Source organism: Cydia amplana, chromosome 24, assembly GCF_948474715.1.
Source record: "Cydia amplana chromosome 24, ilCydAmpl1.1, whole genome shotgun sequence".
NCBI lineage: Eukaryota > Metazoa > Arthropoda > Insecta > Lepidoptera > Tortricidae > Cydia > Cydia amplana.
This window is the reverse complement of record NC_086092.1, coordinates 6,632,737-6,650,642: the sequence shown is the minus strand read 5'-3', so window position 1 is coordinate 6,650,642 and position 17,906 is coordinate 6,632,737. Positions and strand designations below refer to the sequence as shown.

Here is a 17,906-nt window from a genome sequence, read left to right as displayed (position 1 = left end):
GTAACCTGCACGATTTTGTGCCACAAGAAAGTCCACGCTTTTTTTTCAATATTTTATTCAAATCATATTTTAAGATTGACATTTATAGAACGGTGCTAACGGTCAATCGAGGTCGGTTCGAATTTTGAATCCTTTTGAAAGAGCTGTTAATTGAATATAAATCTTAAGCCTTTGCAATAAGGTTGCTTAGTGCTTTGTGTAGCTTGGATGATACAACAGGAAAGGAGGAAAAACAAAGAGCGACATAGATAATTGGCACCAATATTTAAGTTATGCGAAAGTGAGATTGTGGCTTTGTTTGACAGTCTGTTGCGGTTGCAGTAATGACTCATTTATTAGAGACAAAAGGCTTTAAACGACATTTTACTTTACTTTAACTTAAAAGTATTTTTAAACGAATATATTCGGAATAGTGGGAAAACAAAAACTATAGGTGTGGACATGTTGTGAAAGAAATAAGTTTTAGGGTTTTAGGCAATAATTTCATTTTTGGTACAAGCTTTTATCGCTGACTGTATTTTTCTTACGACAGACAACTAATACTCATCGAGACAATTCTAAAAACCCCTAACAGAATTAGGTTGCGTTGTTTCATCACAGAGTTCCTATGGCCACCTACTGTCTCCATCATCAGATCAGCTCGATGGTACCATAATATTTCATTATGACCCGACTTACATGTGTATGCAAAATTTCAGCTCAATCGGAAACCGGGAAGTGGATCAAATTTAACTTGCAAGATTCCATTACATAGTTACGTACAGGTCGACCTAATTAAAAGCTTGTTAAAAAGGGATGGTCTTTGACCAGGAATGGTATGCTAAAGGATAAATTAACAAAAACAAACTTACTACTTATGTATATTTAAAGAAGGTTCAAATTTAAAGACTAAGTGTAAATATATAGTTACAAAAATGTTTAATAATGATGTACCTATTATGTACTTAGTTAATAATGTCGTTTAAAAAATATTAGACAGTTTTTCATACAGTGTTAATGGAAACTTGTAAAACGATTGAAATAAAAGTCACTTTAGGTACTTTATTACCCGACTACGGCAAAGAAAAAGGAGGGTTATGATTACAATACATTATTAGATCTATATATGTCACCATATCTCTATTAAACTCGCCCACGAACTTGGAGGATACAACTAAACGGAGTAGCCATTAACAGGCTTTCCCCTCTGTCGAAAATAGGCGGCCAACGGTCATACACAATGTATGGACTGACGTTTATCTGACATGGCTATTTTTACGTTACGCATACATTTGACGTTCCCCTCCCCCGCAAAAATCGGCAGACTGTTTTGTACAGAAAATTACAGACATGGCGTCTCCGTTTGATTATATCCTCCAAGCCCACGAACGTCATCGAAACCTAATCGAAACTTGATTGGTCTCTTCAAGTCGGTGACGATAACCTAGTTTCATAAAATCGAATACCTTTAAACGAGCAATTCTTGTTTTTTTTTTATTTTATTTTTATTTATATACCTATATATTTCGGGGATCTCGGAAACGGCTCTAACGATTTCGATGAAATTTACTATTTGGGGGTTTTCGGGGGCGAACAATCGATCTAGCTAGGTCTTATCTCTGGGAAAACGCGCATTTTTGAGTTTTTATATGTTTTTGAGCAAAGCTCGGTCTCCCAGATATTAGACGTATATATGTAAATGCGATTACCAATGTGACCGCTATATTCCATACCTAATTAAAAATCACGCCCCAACTTCATTGGTACAAGCTAAACAATTTATATATAGGTACTAGAAAATGTGTAATTTATGATGTGTAAGCTATATATTTTAAACTGTTTATACGACAACGGTTGCACTCACTGAATTTTTAGTCGCTATTGGCGACATGTTTCGGGCCCTTCGGGGGTCCATCTTCAGGCTCGAGTGCTCGCGGCGACTGCAACTCGAGCCTGAAGATGGACCCCCGAAGGGCCCGAAACATGTCGCCAATAGCGACTAAAAATTCAAGTGAGTGAAACCGTTGTCGTATAAACAGTGTAAGCTATAGTTGTAGCTTACTCTTATTTAGACGGTAAAGCATTCGCCTCGCCGAAGAATAAGTTTCATTTCATGTCAGAAGCGTCAGAAGTCAAATAACCCTGCGGGCTAATAACCCTGGATTTTCCAGTATCCCTAACAGGGATGTTGCGAATATCCGCATCCGCATCCGCAACCGCGGAACTTCCGCATTATTTTCAACATCCGCATCCGCATAAAATCGATGCGGATTTGATGCGGATGCGGATGTGGAACAGGTCGGTACAGGAACGTCTTAGCATCGGCGTAAGTGCTAGACAGCTAGGTAATTTAGTCATTAACCAAAAAACCTATTAGACTTGAGCAGTCAAGCGTGAGTGGGACTTCATGTACGGAATCCTTGGAACGCGAGTCCTACTCGCACTTGGCCGGTTTTTTGAAATAAAAATTACTAAAATGTTATATTCGACGTTTTTTATGGTTCTATCTTGACATCCGCATCCGCGGATGTCAAAAAATCGGCATCCGCAACATCCCTGATACCTAACGTTAGGCGTGATCGGCTGATAGAGCCGACTGCCTCGCTATATCGGAATTTTTCAAATTTCCAGCCGTGCGGAACCCGCACGTTTGTGATAACAAACGTTTCTGATAAAAATGCGTAAGAAGTTACAACACAATGCACATGTGATTTGCATCACATAGGGGTAGGCAGTGTTCGTAAGCACGCATTGGCATTTTTGTCATCATATATTATTTCCTAACAACTAGGTAACAATTACCGAACGAATAGCGGAAATGATAATAAGTAGTTAATATTTGTTTTACAAGGGGGCAAAGCTGTTGTTAAACCTCTCGTGCTAATATATGGATACCCGAGCAAGCGAAAGATTCCAAAATTGAACCAGAGCGTAGCAAGATGATCTAAAAATTGAATCTTGTTGCGAGGGTGAAACACAATAGGTATTTTTCACCATACCAACACAAGGAAAATAGTAACAGTAAAATATCAAAACAAAATCAAAGCAAATCGATTCAAAATGAATGTTATTAAATATTTATTATTCAAAATCCAATTCTACCAGCAAACATAAGAAACAACTCAAAAGTTGCATTTGATTACTTTGCCTCACATGTGAATATAATGCAACTTTCTTATCAGTTTTTGAAGAATCAAGAGAGCCTGTACAGCTGGTGGTGTGGTGTATAACTTGTTCCACGTCACAGATAAGATATCCTCTAGACTGAGCATAGTAACACTACCCCCTCTGCCACTTATACGGTAGTTTTACTCCATCTTCGAGTCAATCCCGTGCCGTGATTGGTCCGTGTCTTTGAACGGACCAATCACGGCACGGGATTCGCTCACCTCGTCCCCCCGCACCCCCGTATTTTTGGCAGCATCGGTTTCATGAAATAATTGCTCTAAACTCAGTCTAGAGGATTCCTAGTCTATGTTCCACGTAAAGGGATAAACACTAAACTCCGAACGGTACCGAATATCATGAAACTTATAAAAGTTAGAAATAATTTCTTTTTTTATTCCTTTTTTTTATACCACATCGGTGGCAAACAAACATACGGGCCGCCTGATGGTAAGCAGTCACCGTAGCCTATGACGCCTGCAACTCCAGAGGTGTTACATGCGCGTTGCCGACCTTTTTAAAAACCTGTACACTCCTTTTTTAACCCCATACTGTACCCTCGGGAAAACCTCGGAAGGGAGCTCATTCCACAGCCGGAGCGTCCGCGAGAGGAAATTCCTCTTAAACCGCACAGTACGCGACCATTTAGGTTCTAGGGTGTGTGGATGAACACCCTGCCGATGGCGAGCGGTGCGGTGATAGAAAGCTGCCTCCTCGCCATTTTACATTCTTATAAACGCTGTTAATGACCTTTGGTTAATGACCGTTAATGACCTTTGGTTTCATACATACTTTTTGACTTTAATTGCTAAAATTATCTTAACCCCATGATTCCCACACTTTGTTTTGAGCTTTAAATTATATGTAAAGAAATTAATTTCTTAATTTTGTAAGTTTTACAGTTAAATAGCATAAACCTCGCTACTACTGTACAAAGAGTATAGAACGTGTATGTATAGAGAGTTACTGTCATGGTGCCATTGCTCGAAACGATTGCACCATACCTTTGGCCCAGTCTCGAGTAGATGGCGTTTATTTTTGATATTTAATAAATACCGTTTATTTATTTACAAACAAGATATAAATTAACACATATCAGTGAAAGAATAAGGATCAAAGTCAAATGGCGTTCTAGGGCGTTTTTTTTGTTGTCCCCTAGACTTTTTTTTCAAATTTAGGATTTTTTATGTTATTTCTACTCAGAATCACGAGCTCTTTCTATCCTAATAGGAGAAAAAAAGTGTCCCAAAATTTCCATACATTTTTCGATCTTTCCATTCCGCGACCGCCATACAAAGTCTATGAAAAATGGTGACGTAATGGAAATAAAAACCTTAGGACACTTTTTATCTCCTAATACTTATTAGGATAGAAAGAGCTCGTGATTCTGAGTAGAAATAACATAAAAAATCCCAAATTTGAACAAAAAGTGTAGGGGACAACAAAAAAAAAACGCTATCTAACGGTTTAATCTGCTGTATGAATGAATTTACTGTGGCTACATATAATTTACTTTTCACCTCAGCAGCTCGAACAAGGGTACTTTGCTACTTAAAAACAGTGAGCAAAATCGCATTTTGCTCACTGAGTGAAACAAAATGAGCAAAATGCGATTTTGCTCACTGTTTTTAAGTAGCAAAGTATTTGATCGAAATGCTGAGCTGAAAGTTTAATTGTTGGTATATCTTAAGAAAACATGAGTGAATAGAGGTAAGTGATGAAGAAGGAATACATTTTTCGGGATCTCTAATATGTTCTCACTGCTGAGGTGAAAAGTTTTGTGAACTACACGAGATCAAAGTTATTTACATCTCGTGCGCTTTTGAGTCCCTTACTACGCTCAAGATTCTAAATTAGATTCTAGTATAGAATCTTTCGCTTGCACGGGACTCAAAATAAGCACTCAAAGAAATATCAAACTTTGATCTCTTGTTGTACAAATAACTATTGACAATCCGCCTCTATTTTAAATTGTCTTTGCTACCTACTGTATCTGTCAATTTTCTTGATAAAATGACGTTTGACAGCGCATTACTGCCGCGATTATGACATTCAATCTGTCACTTATCAAGGAAATTAACAGATACAGCGTCCGACAACAGGATGCGGATAAAGAATAGCCTAATCATATAGTTCCTACACAGTGTAAGTAATTTTTTAGGTCAGGCTAGGCGAAGTGTACATCATGTTTGCACCAGAGTGTGCAAGAGTTGTTATAAACGTCATAATTACAAAGAAGTTTGACTATGAGCTTATCCTGACTTCAGCGGGCGTAGCATGATTCCATTTTTATCACCTGTCACCTTTCGCACTTACATACTTGTGAAAGCTCACCTCGTGAGCCTCTTCTGGGGTTTCGTAAGATGCTTGAAATATGAAAACGTAGTACTTCTTCAGTGGTTTTAATCGGTAACTTTTACAAACGTTTCTCTCTTCGTGTTACAAAAATGCTTGACAGCCAGAAAAATATATTACCACAGATAACATATATACGTTCTACGCGCCAAAACTGATGTTTCGGCGGGCTTACGCGAACTGTCATTATTACCATAACCTAATGTTGGTACACTGTATTAATCATCCAGTTTATTAAGAAATACTAGATATAATATTAGGGTGTTACATTGTCAAGCCTGGATTAATACAGAATGAAATGAGTACAGAAAATATAAAAGCTAATACTCGGCTAATCCTGACATAAAACGCGACTCTGCGTTTTTTTTTAAAGTTAAACAGAAATAATCTACATTACGCATACTGCACAACCAAATAATGAACAATAGAAAACCATAAAAAATAAAAAACTCAACTACATCACTACAGGCATATCTCCAATACCTGTAACGACTCACTCTTAACGACTACATCAATGCATGTCATTCATGTCATTGACTCACTGTTATCTTACATCATTGCATCTACAATGACTCACTTTATAACTTATACATAACTCACTCTTAATTTTCATCATTACATGACTTCTGTAATGATTCGCTCTTTCATATCAAATAATCAAGGATATTCAGAAGTTTTCACTTTTCAATATTGATTCACATGTCACTTAGACTTCTGAATTACAATTATATTTATACTTTTTTTTTTCTTATCACTAAATTCTCTGGCACATCATTACATGACTTTTGTAATGATTCGCTCTTTTATCAAATAATCAAAGACATTCAAAAATACACTTTTCAATATAAATTCACTTAGGTTTCAGTATTATAAACAATTATAAAATAAACTTCTCTTTTTTTTTTTTTATTCACTAAATTCTCTGGCTCATTTTAGACATTATCATGTTTATAATAGTATCACAAAACTCTCTTATTCGCTGAATATTAAATTGTTACAACTACGCATCTGTTGTAGTAACATACATTTTAACGTTTTAATTATATATCACACATTGACTTTCTCTAATCTATTCACACATCACAAAAGTAATCAGATAGTATTCTTAGCAATATAATATACTATTCACACCAGTCTCTTGTTTCCCAAGTTATTATCACAACTGTAATTAATTATGTTTACTAAACATTAAAACTTTACAATAGCTCTGAAACTAATAAGTTTTCACATTCGTGGTTTTTTTTCTCTTTTTTTTTTTATTAACTATTAATTCACTCAACATAAATTGCTCTAAATTTAACCTTTGTCTTCACTCTGAATCACTAGAAATAACATCATTACTGAAAACTAACCAAGGGTGCAACTTATCTACCGCATAAGTTCCCTTGTACGCTTTAGCACCTTGTTTACGTGTGATGGGAGTATCCTCCACTTCGTACCGGTCGTTACCTAATACTTTACTGATCCTATACGGACCAGCGCATTTTTGAACTAACTTTTTACTTTGCCCTGGTTCACCACGAGCTTCTCTCTGAACGCGTACTAAATCGCCTACTTTGTATATTTCAGGTTTTTTTCGGGATTTGTCAAAATGTTCCTTCTGCTGTTTTTGACTTTCTTCTATATTTTGGGCAACTTCTTCTCTTATCTTGTCGATGTCTTGAGGTTGCTCAAACTCTGATACTACAGTATTCATGACCCCATCTGAACACCCAGTAGGCCTCAAACTAAATAACACTTCAGCAGGCGTGCGACCTGTCGTCTTGTTAACCGTGTTATTTATTGCCCATTGAACTTGAGGTACAGCTAAATCCCATAAGTTATCCGGTTTATCATGATTAACGGCTGTTAACGAGTCTACAATTGTACGATTATATCTCTCGATTTGTCCATTCGCGCGAGGACTGGCGACAGCATTTAACACATGTTCCATGACACCTCTTTGTTTCAGGAACTCGGCAAATTCTTTACTGGTAAAACTAGTTCCACGGTCTGAGATAATTCGTCGCGGTACGGCATAGAGAGAAAAATATTCATTGAACACTTTTATGGTAGTACTAGTTTTAGTGTTTTTCACAGCTTTAATGTAAATAAACTTTGTGAATGCGTCAATTATACAAAGTATGTAACAATTTTTGGATGTACTCATGGGGAATGGGCCACAGTGGTCTGTATGCAAAGTATCGAACGGTTTATTTACTTTGGGTATCGGATGAAGATACCCTTCCTTGGGCCCAGCTGGTACTTTATTATGCGCACAGTTAAGACACGCCTTACAATACTTTTTGATGAAGCGTCTCATTTTTGGGAACCAATACACGCGACTGACTTTTTCGTAAGTTTTGTCGAATCCTACGTGACCTAAATCATCGTGGTTCATACGAACTATTTGCCATCGAACTGTTTTTGGGACTACCCATTTGAGATTTATTTCCTCGTTCTTGTTTATTATTCGATATAAACGTCCGTTTTTCAGAGTAAAATTTTTATGGACCTCAACAATCTCTTTAGTATTTGGATCGCTCAGTATGTTCATAATACGTTGTATTTCAGAGTCCTGTTGCTGTACTGTTTGAAGCCATGTATCATCGTCAATTGATAAAATATCTACTACTTCCGTAATTTCATTTGATTCGGACTGTATTGGGTTTCGGGATAAAGCGTCTACATGAAGCATCTTAGTACCCTCCCTATGCTCTATAACCAGGTCGTACTCTTGCATAAGAATATACCATCGCGCCACTCTCGGTATCAAATCACGTTTGGTCATTGTGCTACGAATGGCAATACAGTCTGTAACTACTTTAAAGGCCTTACCGAGTACATATACCCTAAACCGATCCAAAGCACAGACCACTGCCAGCGTTTCTAACTCATAGGAGTGTAATTTGCTCTCGTCAGGAGTGGTCTGGCGGCTGTAATACGATATAGGTTGCAGCCCCGCTGTAGGGTGACGTTGCATAAGTATAGCTGCAAGGCCTAACTTACTAGCATCTGTATGAATTTCTAATTCAGCACTTGGATCGTACAATGCTAATACTGGGCGACTAGTCAACTTTTGTTTAAGCTCCGTAAAAGCGTTAATTTGAGATTCACCAAAATTCCAAACCGTGTCTTTTTTTGTAAGGGACGTCAATGGCCTCGCTATGACTGAAAAGTTTTTGATGAAGCGCCTGAAGTAGCTCGTGAGCCCAATAAATTGACGAACCTCATGTACGTTTGTCGGTACCGGAAAGTCGTGTACAGCTTGGATTTTGCCTAAACCCGGTCGTACCCCCTCTGAGCTAATCTCATACCCCAGATAGTCGATACGGGTCTGGAAAAAGTGGCACTTATTCAAATTTAACGTGAGTTTAGCGGATCGTATTAATTGAAACACCTTTTCCAATTTATCTAGACCTTCGCTTACGGTTTTGGAAGCAACTAATAAGTCATCCATGTAGGCCAAAGCCAAATTCCGACCAAAACCTCTCAGCATAGCATTAATGGTTCTCTGAAAAACACTCGGAGCGTTCGCCAACCCAAACGGCATGCGATTAAACTCATACAATCCGTCAGGTGTAACGAACGCTGTGAGATGCCTACTTTCCTCATCCATTGGCACCTGATAATATCCCGACGCCAAGTCGAGACTACAAAAATAAGCGTTGCCTCCTAAACTGTCTAACTGGTCTTCAATTCGAGGCAACGGATATTTGTCCTTTAGAGTTTTCCTATTCAAAGCTCTGTAGTCAATACACAAGCGTTTCTCACCATTTTTCTTTTTCACCAATATTACCGGGCTTGAATAGGAAGACGTACTTTCCCGTATAATATCGTTTGACAACAGATCTTCGATTATTTTCGACAACTGTTCGCGTTCAAGTTGTGACATTCTATAAGGATTATGTACTACTGGTACATTGTCATTTAAAGTTATGTGCATTTTTGATAAGTCGGTCCTTCCTAGTTCCTTGAGATTCAACGCAAAACAATCCCTATACCTGTCTAGTAAATTATAGAATGCACGTTTGTCAGTTTCAGTTAGCTCTATACCTAATTTCACTTGATCTATTGGCAATGGTTGGTAATCACCAGTTTGACTAGTGGTACATGTGCCTACATATTCATTGGATACTTCTTTGTACCGATAACCTCGAGTAAGTAACTCATCAACTTTAAAGTTTAAGGTTTTATTTGATAAGTTACTTATCATTACATATCCTTTACCATTTTCAAATTTATAAATTCCTGGAAGAACCATGTAATCAGTATTACCTACTTTCTGTCTATGGCCATATTGTACAAACAGTCCACCTGAATAATCACCTTCCACTTTGACATCCATTGGAGAGGTGGAACGAGGCAAGATAGCAATATTATCCTGAATGAATAGTTGCAATTTTTCATTCTCTCCCACAATCTCAGGTTTTTGCAAAAATATCAACTCATCGTTTGTTTTAAAGGCCATGACATGCGGCTGTTCAGTAAATGTCTGTCCAACTAATATAGGTGCTAGCAAATACTGATCGGGTACAATCAAAATTTTAACCTCCCCTCTGACATTGTCTATTTCTAGAGTCACTGCTTTCCTGCCCAAAGGCTTAACTAACGAATTGCCAAATCCCTTCAATAAAGGTAAGTCGCTAAGGTCCCAATCCATAAGCAAATTTCGAGCATTAGTTTCTCTCATCAGAGTGCACCGGCTCCCAAAATCAACATATGCCTGGCTCTGTACCCCGTTAACATGAATGGACTTAAAATATTTCTCATTTCCATCTGTAGAGTTATCAAAATTATCAATACATAATATAGTTTTTTCTCCGTTTAAATTCTGCCGTTCCTTATTATTGCTACTACTACCTGAATCGGCCTTTTTACGGCAGTCTTTTGTTTCGTGACCTAATTTGTAACAGTAAGTGCATTTTTTTAGTGGTTTAGTACACCTAATACTAATATGCCCTGCCTCATTACAATTAAAACATCTCAGCGGCTGTGTGTTTGAATCGTTGGTTTTATTTTGACTGTGTACAGCTTTGTTTAATGGCATGTTCTTACTACGCATAAGATTATTTGTATCGGTTAAAGAAACAGTACGTAGATAGTTTAGTAGTTGTTCTGGTTTTTCAAACATACATGCACCGGCACTCATCCGTACAAATTTGTCATCAATACCATGGATTACGCATCCAACAGCCTTTCGGCCGGATATTTCACACTTATTTACTAAAGCCATTTTGTCATAGTAATAATTTTCTAAGGGCTGTCCGATCCTACAACGAAGTTTCAACATATTTGTTAAGAGGTCTCCATAATTCTCATTAATTAGAAAAGCTGTCTTTAACTTTTCTGTCCATTCAGCCCATGAAAACAGTACTGATGGCAGTCCTTGGTACCATTTCTTGGCTAAGCCGCTTAACTTTGGTATGGCATAATGACAAATATGTCGGTCATCCCAATGGTATATCTGGGCACATTCATTTACTTTGGTCAACCAGGTAAGTATAGTTTGGCTATTATCATTAGGATCAAATTCTGGAACGACACTGTGCGAGACTGGAAAATTATTAGAACCAAAAGAAAATGGTATTGGTGGTGTTCGAGTCTTATTGCGGTCTGACTCCGAGCTTGTCCAATAGTTCGGCCTTTGGCGATAACTATGTGAGTGAGATGAATGATCCTTACGACGCTCTCTACTCTTACGTTTACGTTTGTGTGCCCTATCATGCGACCTACTCATACACCTATAGTGTGTATCTGTACTAGTACTTGACCTTCTCTTCCTTTTTCTATCACACTCCCTACTACGACTACGAGATCTTCCCATTTTACAATTTCCCTGTCGCAACTCAAATAGAATGAAAATTAATACCAGTAACTCAGAGTGAAGTTTAAAGTAAACAATTATTTAACTGACAGTCTCTGGATAAAATTAAAATAAATTACTACAGCTATTTATGATAGGCTACCTAACTAAATAACAATTTCACTTCTTCCTTGTAGTCGATTGTTTTCAGAATTATCTTAAACATATTTTCACCATTAACATGCAGACCAGCAGCTAAAAAGATATTTCTATTCACTCAGCAGTATTTCAGCTATTATGGTTATAGTTACTGTAGGCGTCCAGATCCCAAAAAAAAACGCACACTCACAAACGCCCAACTCCACTAAACATGCTTTTGTAAGTACGATCACGACACAAACACACCACGTCGTCTTATAGGAAAGCTTGGTTAGATTATGTAAAATTGTTCGTTCATATAGGTTAGTTTTCGTTATTCAAACATCCCCCTTTTTGTCTCTGAGCTCAGTTAGTAAGTTATCACTCCGTTAATTGCCAACACACGGTGAATACAGATGCAAATAAATGGAATTCTCTGACCTTATCTTCCGATTCATAGAATTCTTGTCCTGTACAGCTAGGCGGGCGTCGGTTTCAAAGAGCCAGCTTCTCCAATTCATCCCGGCTTCTGAACTGAAAGCTCACCTCGTGAGCCTCTTCTGGGGTTTCGTAAGATGCTTGAAATATGAAAACGTAGTACTTCTTCAGTGGTTTTAATCGGTAACTTTTACAAACGTTTCTCTCTTCGTGTTACAAAAATGCTTGACAGCCAGAAAAATATATTACCACAGATAACATATATACGTTCTACGCGCCAAAACTGATGTTTCGGCGGGCTTACGCGAACTGTCATTATTACCATAACCTAATGTTGGTACACTGTATTAATCATCCAGTTTATTAAGAAATACTAGATATAATATTAGGGTGTTACATTGTCAAGCCTGGATTAATACAGAATGAAATGAGTACAGAAAATATAAAAGCTAATACTTGTTAGAACGTGACAGAGGCATGCCATGCGGTGACAAGCGATAAAAATGCGACTGAGCTACCGCCTCTGACTGTATACCTATGACTGTATTAATTGTTATCACAAAAATACTACGTATTTTGCTTAATTTTTTTGTGTATTTTCCTTCTGACCCAAAAGAAACTTCTCAACTAAGAATTTCTGAGTTTTACGATATTTCCTGTCGAATGTGGGTCCCTCTATAATCGGCGTGAATCACCTGTCCGGCTCCGAACCTGTTCCCTTCTCGATTGCATCTGCCCACTGAGTCATACATGCAAATTTAACGCTGATTGCTTTCTACGAAACTTTATGTCCAGTCGCCATCAGATATATCGGAGCGGCCAAGGTGTTCACAAAATCTGAACACGCAATCTCACTCCTTGACAATAGAGGCGTGCTCAGATATTTGTGAGCACCTTGGCCGCTCCGATATATTTGATGGTGACTGTACTCAAAAAGTTGGAGTATCCAATTTTTTTGTCGAATTTCTGAAAGTCTGATATCCGATTTTTCTGAGCAGTCTATGTAAGTAGTTTAATAAATATGCTTACTCATAAAATGTAAGTTTCATTAGGGTCAATGAACCCGTTGTGCTAAATTTATCTAGCTTAGTACTTACTAGACACTTGATTACTCTTAATTTAATATAAATTACCTACATGAACATTTTTTTACGAATTTAGCAAAATATTAAACCTTGATCAATAGGTTTCTATGACATAATATTTAAATTGCTGTTCACGGCTTTCATTAATTATGGAGTTGGTTTTATTTTAGGTTTTTTGCTGACAGTATTGACATAGATCATCCGAGTTTAGCAAGATTTTTTTTGCGTAGGTAAGGTAAACGTCTTGGTGCTCGACGCGGTACCAGTACATATCATCTTGAAACTTAAGTAATTGTTAACAGAGGTGACAGCAGGGTGTCATCTATTAGCATGTCGAGCACTAGTACGTTTACCTTATTTTATTTTATCATTAACCGTTGTTATAGAAATGCTAGCTTATTGTGTCACAAACTGACAAAATATTATCATGTCAGCATAGGGCCAAGATCATGCTAAGATGGTCGATGTTTATCATCTGTCATCATGCCTGTCACGTTCTAATAAGTCTGCAAGTGCGAAAGTGACGCATGACGTGACAAGTGATAAAAATGCGACTGAATATGAATGCGAATGGATGATATCGCCGGAGCTCGTTAAGCGTGGCCATAATACGTCAGCACTTTGCAGACACAAATCAAATATCTAATCTAATCTAATACCTACCTTTAAACGAACAATTCTTGTTTATTTATTTAAGTATTTATATGTATGTACGTATGTATGTATGTATATACTTTATTGCACATAGAAATAAAAACACGAGAAACATAGTTACAGAGTAAATTAAATACAACAAAGGCGAACTTATCCCTGTATGAGATCTCTTCCAGTTAACCTTTGAGGAAACGAATAAAACAAAACAGAAGTAACGATGAATGACAAACAAAACAATAGTGTACAATCACTAAAGTTAATGAAATGCAAGTTTTGAATACACATTGTTACAAATAATATACACATAAACATAAATATAAATACTTAAATAAATAAAAATAAAGCGTACATATATAAATATAACCTAAATTAAATAAATAAATAAATACTCAATATATATCATAAAACAAATAGATATGAGCTCGAACCAGAAAAGTAAAGGAAACTAAAGAAGTACTAATCGAGGAAAACCGAACTACTTATGTATCGGAAAGCCACAATTTTATTTTATTATTATTATATTTATTATATTTTTTTTTTTTTTTTTTTTTTTTTTTATTTTTTTTTTTAATGTTTACCTAATCTATCTGTCTAATCTTATACCTTTATAAATATATATATTTTGGGGATCTCGGAAACGGCTCTAACGATTTTGATGAAATTTGCTATATTGGAGGTTCGGGGCCGAAAAATTGATCTAGCCAGGTCTTATCTCCGGAAAAACGGGCATTTTTGAGTTTGTATAATATGTTTTCCGAGCTAAGCTCGGTCTCCCAGATATTGTTTACTTTACATGCGAATAGATGTCGCCATAAGAGCGTGTCACATGTTTTTGCGAACTTCGAAGAGTAACATAATTATTATTACTTACGCTTAGAATACCTAAATGTAAAAGTGGAAAAAATTACTCTCTTGGGTGAGACTTGAACTCACGGCCTCTGGATTGATACTTCAGCGCTCTGCCATCTGAGCCACCAAGACCTCATCCATAGCCAGCAAATCTTTCCACCATATGGGTCAAGGGGACCCGAGCGACATCTACCATAAGAGCGTTACACTTCGATCGCAGACGTTTCTGCTTGTTAAAATTAATAAATAACATTTTTTAATAATTATTGCAGGTGACTGTACGTAAAATTGTCATCTTGCCACAGGAGCTAGGAGTATCGCTAGGTAACGACCCGCGCCTGCGCTAACGGCACTCGCTTCCTGACCAACCAGTTCTGCATCGCATGATTAGATAAAACGTGTAGCGATAAAGTGGGAGGCTAGAAACTGTCTGGTTTTATAGGGTAGGCCTAGGTGGACCATTTTATTTAAAGTTGTCCCTTACACTTTTTTCTAAATCTGCGAATTTCTATGTTATTTCTGCTCAGAATCACGAGCTCTTTCTATCCTAATAGGAGGAAAAACGTGTCCCAAGGTTTTTTCCCCATTCCGTTACCATTTTTCATAGACTTTGTATGGCGGTCACGGAATGGAAAGATCGAAAAATGTATGGAAGTTTTGGGACACTTTTTTTCTCCTATTAGGATCAAAAGAGCTCATGATTCTGAGTAGGAATACCTAACATAAAAAATCCTAATTTTGAAAAACAACTTTCCGATATAAAATGGCCCAGTGAGCCGGGTTATTCCCACTAGTTACCACCAAGCTGTTCCAGTGGTAACTACTGGGACTTTTACCCCGGTAGTTAACAGTGGTAAAAGGTGGGAAAAAAATCCCAGTAGTTACCACTGGTAACAACTTGGTGATAACTAGTGGGAATAACCCGTTGTAAAGAAATCGTTTATTGCCAACCATAAAACTAACTACAATTAAAATAACTAAAACTAAAAATTAAAAATGCCTATCAAAATTTTTAACCCTTGGTAACTGCCCATCACGCAAGCAGCGTTTCCGCGCTGGATTGCTAATCGTTGAAGATAATCTTGATTGTATAGCTGGCTATTAGGCTACAAGGACATAAAGTTCGTCAAGTTGACGAACGAGTCAAGTGTAAAATAAAAATATGGGTCATCATCATCATCATCATAGCCCTTTATCGCCCACTGCTGAGGATGCTAAGGATGCGTACTGCGTAGCGAGCTATTAGCGAGGGATGTGTTATAGCCCTCACTTCTAGCATAGAGAAATATAAGTAAAGAAAGAGTGGTAACTCCATACATCAGTTTTCTTACCAAACGCGAGTTATTTCGTAGTCGACATCTAGTTCTCTATGCTAGTTGCTAGCATCTGTAGTCTCTATGTGTAGTCGGGTGACAAATGACAATGCAATATAAATAAATAAATGAATAAATGGGCTTTTTCTAAAATAAATATCGAAAACCCGATTCTTTCAAATCTGGACGTTCTTGGGCTCATTCTGCTCAGAATCGACAGCACTCTCCATCCTACCATTAAAAAAAGATGTCCCAAAATTTTGTATGAAAATTGTACATTCCACTACGTCACGTTACATACAAGTGAAAAATTTTCTCATACTAAAAACGTGACGTAATGGAATGGACATTTTGGGACATCTTTTTTAGGGTTCCGTACCCATAGGGTAAAAACGGGACCCTATTACTAAGACTCCGCTGTCCGTCCGTCCGTCCGTCCGTCCGTCTGTCACCAGGCTGTATCTCACGAACCGTGATAGCTAGATAGTTGAAATTTTCACAGATGATGTATTTCTGTTACCGCTATAACAACAAATACTATATAAGTAGGGCTCCCATACAACAAACGTGATTTTTGACCGAAGTTAAGCAACGTCGGGCGGGGTCAGTACTTGGATGGGTGACCGTTTTTTTGCTTGTTTTGCTCTATTTTTTGTTGATGGTGCGGAACCCTCCGTGCGCGAGTCCGACTCGCACTTGGCCGGTTTTTTAATGGTAGGATGGAGAGTGCTGTCGATTCTGAGTAGAATGAGCCCAAGAACGTCCAGATTTGAAAGAATCGGGTTTTCGAATATTTATTTTAGAAAAAGCCCAAATATTATAGGACTTTCTTACACAGATTGACTAAGTCCCACAGTAAGCTCAAGAAGGCTTATGTTGTGGGTACTCAGACAACGATATATATAATATACAAATACATAAATACATAGAAAACACCCAAGACTCAGTAACAAATAACTGTGTTAATCACACAAATAAATGCCCTTACCAGGATTCGAACCCAGGACCGCGGCTTAACAGGCAAGGTCACTACCCACTAGGCCAGACCAGTCGTCAAATATTATGGTACCATCGACTGATCTGATGATGGAGACAGGAGGTGGAACTCTCTGGTAAACAACGCAACCGAATTGTGTTTGGGTTTGTCAGAATTGTCTCGACAGGCCAATTCGAGTTTTAGTTATTAGATCTCATTCTGATATGATACTTACTGATCTGTCAGTGTCAAAATTCTCACTCTTGCATATTCGAGCGATAAACACATAACTAAATTTAGATTTTTGCGTTTCCCCGTAGGCCCTTTGTAAACAAACCACCTTGATGTATCAATGTCATATTTTATTATCCGTGAAAACTTGTCAAAAACAGTTAAGGCACAGTATGTAGTATAAGCGCTGGTGGCCTAGCGGTAAGAGCGTGCGACTTGCAATCCGGAGGTCGCCGTTTCGAACTCCGGCTCGTATACCAATGAGTACTCGGAACTTATGTACGAAATATCATTTGATATTTACCAGTCGCTTTTCGGTGAAGGAAAACATCGTGAGGAAACCGGACTAATCCCAATACGGGCCTAGTTTACCCTCTGGGTTGGAAGGTCAGATGGCAGTCGCTTTCGTAAAAACTAGTGTCCACGCCAATTACTGGGATTAGTTGCCAAGCGGAACCCAGGCTCCCATTAGCCTTGGCAAAATGCCGGGGCAACGCGAGGAAGATGTTACTCTATGGTTTACGATAGGCTGCACTCTGGCGGCAGAACATTTCAGTAACCTATTGGCCGGTTAGTTGCCTGTTAAAAGAAAAATACAGTCAGCGAAAAAAACTATAATCAAAAATGTGTTTTTTGCCAAAAAAAATTAAGGTTAAACATGCCTTAGAACAGCGGTTCTCAATCTTTTTTTTTGACGGAACCCTTTCGGAAAGCGAAATACTTGATGGAACCCGACAATACGGTGGCGGCATAGTAACATTTTTCGAGGCGACTAAAGCATAGTGTTCTAAATTCTCGCGGAACCCCTGCAGGGGTGTCGCGGAACCCTAGGGTTCCGCGAAACACACTTAGAGTGTGGCTGCCTTGAAGGATATAATGTTTTACCTAAATCTTAACCTATATCAAGTCAGATAAGCATAAATCGGCGCAGGTTATGT

At 37.8% G+C, this 17,906-nt stretch overlaps 1 protein-coding gene across 1 annotated transcript in view; it reads left to right on the top strand.

Moving 5' to 3' along the window:
- Positions 1-17,906, top strand: part of LOC134659279 (serine proteinase stubble) — a 60,388-nt gene that overhangs the window by 1,091 nt on the left and 41,391 nt on the right. The gene's annotated exons all lie outside the window — the stretch shown is intronic.